We start from the raw sequence: 5,778 nt of genomic DNA on the forward strand, positions 1-5,778 counted from the left end.
TTGTAGAGATGAGGTCTCACCAAGTTGCCCAGGCTGGTCTTGAACCCCCAGGCTCAGGCAGTCCTCTCACCTCGGCCTCCCAAAGTGCTGGGATTATAGTTGAGCCACCGTGTCCAGCCAAAAGCCTCTTTCTTAAGGGTCCTTCCTTCCCAGATGCCCCAGATGCCCCTATCAGTCACTGTTCACATACATATAAGTGGCCCTTCTTCCCTATTTCATTTTTTCTCCTTAGTACTTAACACAGTATTTATTTAGAGTATTTAGTGTCTGTCTCTCTTCCCTACAATGTATTTATTTGGAGTATTTAGTGTCTGTCTCTCTCCTTGAGAGCTACCATGTTTCTCTCATCTCTTAGCTCCATTGCCCTAGGGTCTAGAATGGTAGCTTGTTCTTAGTAGGAACTCCATCAATTTTTTTTTTTTTTGAGTTGGAGTCTCATTCTGTTGCCTGGGCTGCAGTGCAGTGGCATGATCCCTGCTCACTGTAGCCTTGACCTCCTGGGCTCAAGCGATCCTTCCATCTCAGCCTCCCAGAGTAGCTGGGACTATAGGTGCATGCCACCACAGACAGCTAAGACTTTTTTTCTTGTAGAGAAGAGTTCTTGCTATGTTGCCTAGGTTGGTCTTAAACTCCTAGCCTCAAGCAATCCTCCTGCCTTGGCCTCCCAAAGTGCTAGGATTACAGGCAGGAGTCACTGTACCCAGCCCCATAAATTGAATGAATTAATTTGATTATAAATTTTCTGAAATTTAAAAAGATGTTTTGACTCCTTTAGACCAAATCTGTTTTGGTGAAGCAGTGAAAAGATCAACTGTCTTTGTTTTCATTACCCATCAGATTAGAAAGAGATGAGAAGCCTGACAATAAAGTGTTGGTGAGAAGTCTCCCTTGCCGCTAGAGGCTGCAAATTAGGTAACACCTGACAACCTCCATATTAAAGATGCATATTTTATACCCCAGGATTTCATTCCCAGGCATTTGCAGGGGGAAACTTCTCCAACATACACCGAAGAAGCCATGTACAAGGATGTTCATCACAGCCATGTTGATAATGGCAAAAAAAAAATTGTGGCTCACGCCTATAATCTCAGCACTTTGGGAGGCCAAGGTGAGAAGACTGCCTGAGCCCATGGGTTCAAGACCAGCCTGGGCAACTTGGCGAGACCTCATCTATACAATAAATCAAAAATTTAACAGAGCATAGTGGCGTGTGCCTGTAGTTTCAGCTACTTGGAAGGCTGAGGCAGAAGGATTGCCTGAGTCCAACAGATCGAGGCTGCGGTGGCCAGGAGTGTGCTACTGTACTCCATCCTGGGCGATAGAATGAGACTCCAACTCAAAGAAGGAAAAAAAAAGTCAACAACCCAAATATGCATCAGTGGGGAGATGGATAAATCATGAGACTTTTCTAAAATGGAATACTATGGTACCTGAACTCTGAGTTCAATCCACAGATATAAATCCCAACTACAATGCTAAGAGATTTTTTAAAAAGGAAAGGAAAGGGGCAGCCTAAGTATAGCGTGATGCCACTGGTATACACTTGAACTTATATAAAACAACTGCATATGTTGTTATGGACACACAAGTGTAGTAAAAGTCTAAAAGCACGGAGAGGAAGGAACCACACCAAGTTCAGAAGTTCCCCCTGGGATAGGGAAGGAAGGAATGGAGAATTAGAGAGAGAAGAAAAACCACAGGGAAACTTGACTGTATCTGTTACATTTTATCCTTTCAAGAAAAAAGTTCTGAAGCCAATATGGCAAAATGTTCATATTCATTAAATCCAGATGGTGGTTTTTATGACTGTTTGTTATCTCAGTCTATGAACCATTTTATATGTTTGATCTTTTTCATAACTGAACAATAATTTTAAGGGGGAAAAAGATTATATCTTGAGTAATGAAGGAGAGATAAATGATTATAAATTAAGCCTTGGGGCTTTAAGTAACAGGGGTTAAAGCATGAAAAGCTAGAAATTCATTATTTATAGACTTTAAAAATAAAAGAATATTTTAAAAATCTTTATGTCTACTGGGACTCATTCGTCCAAAGCAACTCAACTAACGTTAGTCTTTAAACTAGCTTGTTCACAAGACCTCATCTCTACAATAAATCAAAAATCAGTCAGGCATGGTAGCACGCGCCTGTAGTTCCAGCTACTTGAAAGCCTGAGGCGGAAGGATCGCCGGAGCCCAGCAGGTCGAGGCTGCGGTGGCCAGGAGCAGCCACTACACTCCAGTCTGGGCGACAGAGTGAGACTCCAACTCAAAAATAATAATAATAATTACAGTCCATTGTTTATTACTAGTAATCTATGTTATTATGTGGAGTTTGTCTGAAGTTCTAAATCTAATGAGCAAGATACCACCCCTGACATTACAAGGTAGATATTTGGACTCATACAACCTTTCCAATTTACTTACAAAGAGAAATAATCACAAATAGAGAAGAGTAGACAGACCTCATCCCAGTAAAAGTACTTTTAACCTATTAGCCTTGTCTTGGGGTTTCGTCTTTGACATGCTTCCTAATATGTATTAGGTCCAAGTCTGCATTACCCACTATAAGAACCTTATGAAACCTGAGACACAGAATTTATGCCTGTCTCAGCACCTGACTGTAGTCCCAGTTACTTGAGAGGCTGAAGCAGAAGGATCATCTGAGCCCAGGAGGTTGAGGCTGCAGTGAGCCGTGATTGTGCCACTACAATCCAGTCTGGAAGACAGAGTGAAACCCCGACTCACAAATAAAATAAACTAAAAACTGAGTTAGCATAAGCTTGGGGCAAGCAGGGGGAGAAGGGAAAACAGTGTTTAAAATATAACCAGTAGCCAGGCTCAGTGGCTCAACCTGTAATCCCAGCACTTTGGGAGGCCAAGGCGAGTGAATTGCCTGAGCCAGCGGGTTACAGTCCAGTCCGGGCAACCTGGCAAGACCTCTTCTCTACAATAAATCAAAAAGTAGGCTGGGCTTGGTGGCTCAGCCTGTAATCCAAGCACTTTGGGAGGCCAAGGCGAGTAGATTGCTGAGCCTGTGGGTTTGAGACCAGCCCGGGCAACTTGGCAAGCCCTCAACTCTATAACAAATCAAAAATTAGCCTAGTGTGGTGGCGTGTGTCTGTAGTTCCAGCTACTTGGAAGGCTGAGGCGGAAGGACCGCTGGAGCCCAGTAGGTCGACACTGAGGTGGCCATGAGTAAGCCATGGCACACCAGCTTAGGCAATGAACTGAGACTCCAACTCAAAAATATATATATATATAGTATTATTTCACAAAAAAGTTTTTCAGATACATGTACATTTATAGACCCCTGCATAGTGGGTTATGATATAAAATGTGTGCAGTGGCTCACGCCTATAATCCCAGCACTTTGGGAGGCCAAGGTGAGAGAACTGCCTGAGCCCACAGGTTCGAGACAAGCCTGGGCAACTTGGCGTCTGAGACCTTATCACTACAATAAATCAAAAATTTAGCCAGGCATGGTGGCACATGCCTGTGATTCCAGATCCTTGGAAGGCTGAGGCGGAAGGATCACCTGAGCCCAGCATGAGCACAGCAGATCAAGGCTGCGGTGGCCCTGAACGTGCCATTGCACTCCAGCCTGGGTGACAGAGTGAGACTCTGACTCAAAAAATAAAAAATAAAATAAAATAAAATCTGTATCTTCCTAAAGGTTGTCATCAAAAAAGTTTAAGAACTGTTCTACAACAATCGCATTTCAGGTGGGGTTTTAGACTAGAGAGACACTCACAAACATTACAGAATTCAATAAGCAAACAATTGGGGACTAACTTCACTCACAGAAATGTCATCAGTTTATTATCATCATAAGTCTGAGAAATTTCCCACATCTAGGTGAGAGAATTTCTAAAGCTTGGATAAATGCATTCAATAAATCAACAAATATTTACTGTGCATCTATTATGTACTATACACTATTTTTGGTGCTAGTGATATACTGGTGAAATAAACAGGAAAAAAAATGCTACCCTACAAGTTTCTCCTGGTAAAGATCCCAAGAAAGGTCTCCTCCTAGCCAGGCATGGTGGCATGCATCTGCAGTTCCAGCTACTTGGAAGGCTGAGGCGGAAGGATTACCTAAGCCCAGCAGGTCAAGGCTGCGGTGGCCGTGAGCGTGCCACTGCATTCCAGCCTGGGTGACAAGAGTGAGACTCCAACTCAAAAAAAAAAAAAAAAAAAAAAAGAAGAAGAAGAAGAAAGGTCTCTACGTACTTCTGGTGGTAGGAAGTAACCATAATGAAATATGCATATAACAATGGCCTAGCCAGGCACAGTAGCTCATGCCTGTAATCCCAGCACTTTGGGAGACAAAGGCAAGAGGACTGCCTGAGCCCAGAAGTTCAAGACCAGCCTGGGAACTTGGCAAGACCCTGTCTCTACAATAAGTTAAAAAATTAGCCAGGCATGGTAACATGCACCTCTGGTTCCAGCTACTTGGAAGGCTAAGGTGGAAGGATCGCCTGAGACCAGCAGGTAGAGGCTGTGGTGGCCATGAACATGTTATTGCACTCTAGCCTGGGAGACAGAGTGAGACTCTGAGTAAAAACAAACAAACAAACAAACAAAAAAACCCCAGTGGCCTACTCTCCAGGGAAAAGACTTTTCCAGCACCTTATTCTACCTGGTAGAAGGGAATTTTCCTGACTAGCCCCCACTAGCCTTCCTGTCTCACCTAGGGTGAGAAAAACAATTAAACACTAGTGAATGTCATAGCCCAGGGATACAGGACCACTAAAAACTCAGATTTGATCATGAAATTATAAAATGCTTCCCCTCCCCTACACCTTATCATCATACCATCAGGGATCCAATAAAATAACAGAGAATTACAGCTGAAAGAAGTGAAAGGCCCACACTCTATTTAAGAAGGAGTTTTTAGGGAAGACAAAAACAAAAACACTAGATGAATTTGAAGTTTCTGGTATGCTGGAAGCAGTGTGCTCACGTCCACAATCCCAGAATTTGGGGAGGCAGAAGCAAGAGGATTGCCTGAGCCCAGGAGTTCAAGACCAGCCTGGGTAACTTGGCGAGACCTTGTCTCTACAATAAATCAAAAAAATTAGCCAATGAGACTCCAACTAAAAAAAAAAAAAATTAAAAATTAGCTGGGCATGGTGGGTACACACCTCTAGTTCTAGCTACTTGGAAGGCTGAGGTGGAAGGATCACCTGAGTCCAGCAAGTTGAGGCTGCAGTAGCCGTGAGCATACCACGGCATTCCAGCCAGGGCAACAGAGTGAGACGCCAACTCAAAAAAAAAGAAAAAGAAAGAAAGAAACACACACACACCACTTAGGCATACTATGCTCAAACTGGAGAAAACCAAAGACAGAAAGAAAATCTTGAAAGAAGCCAGAGACGGCCAGGCTCAGCCTATAATCCTAGCAATTTGGGAGGCTGAGGCAAGTGGATTGCCTGAGCCCGCCCAGGCAACTTGGCAAGACGTCATCTCTACAATAAATAAAAAACTAGCCAGGCGTGGTAGCATGCCCCTGTAGTTCTGGCTACTTGGGAGGCTGAGGCGGAAGGATCGCCGGAGCCCAGCAGGTCGAGGCTGCGGTGGCCGGGAGCATGCCACTGCTCTCCAGTCTGGGCAACAGAGTGAGACTAAAAAAAAGAAAGAAGCCGGGCTCGGTGGCTCAGCCTGTAATCCCGCGCCTTTGGGAGGCTGAGGTGAGTGGATTGCCTGAGCACGCAGGTTCGAGACCCACCTGGGCAACTTGGCAAGACCTCATCTCTACAATAAATCAAAAATT

At 44.1% G+C, this 5,778-nt stretch overlaps 1 protein-coding gene across 3 annotated transcripts in view; it reads right to left on the reverse strand.

Annotated features, from left to right (window-relative positions):
• The window catches only part of WWP2 (WW domain containing E3 ubiquitin protein ligase 2), a 185,129-nt gene that overhangs the window by 162,199 nt on the left and 17,152 nt on the right, over positions 1-5,778 (reverse strand). Inside the window, exon 2 of one of the 3 annotated variants that reach the window (XM_008070023.2) lies at positions 4,645-4,695. The exons of the other annotated variants lie outside the window; for them this stretch is intronic. The gene's annotated coding sequence lies outside the window, so the exon portion shown is untranslated. The remainder of the gene's footprint in view (positions 1-4,644; positions 4,696-5,778) is intronic. 3 annotated transcript variants of the gene reach the window in all.

The sequence above is a fragment of the Carlito syrichta genome, unplaced genomic scaffold (genome assembly GCF_000164805.1).
Source record: "Carlito syrichta isolate Samal-C Ts95f unplaced genomic scaffold, Tarsius_syrichta-2.0.1 Scaffold312739, whole genome shotgun sequence".
NCBI classification, from domain to species: domain Eukaryota; kingdom Metazoa; phylum Chordata; class Mammalia; order Primates; family Tarsiidae; genus Carlito; species Carlito syrichta.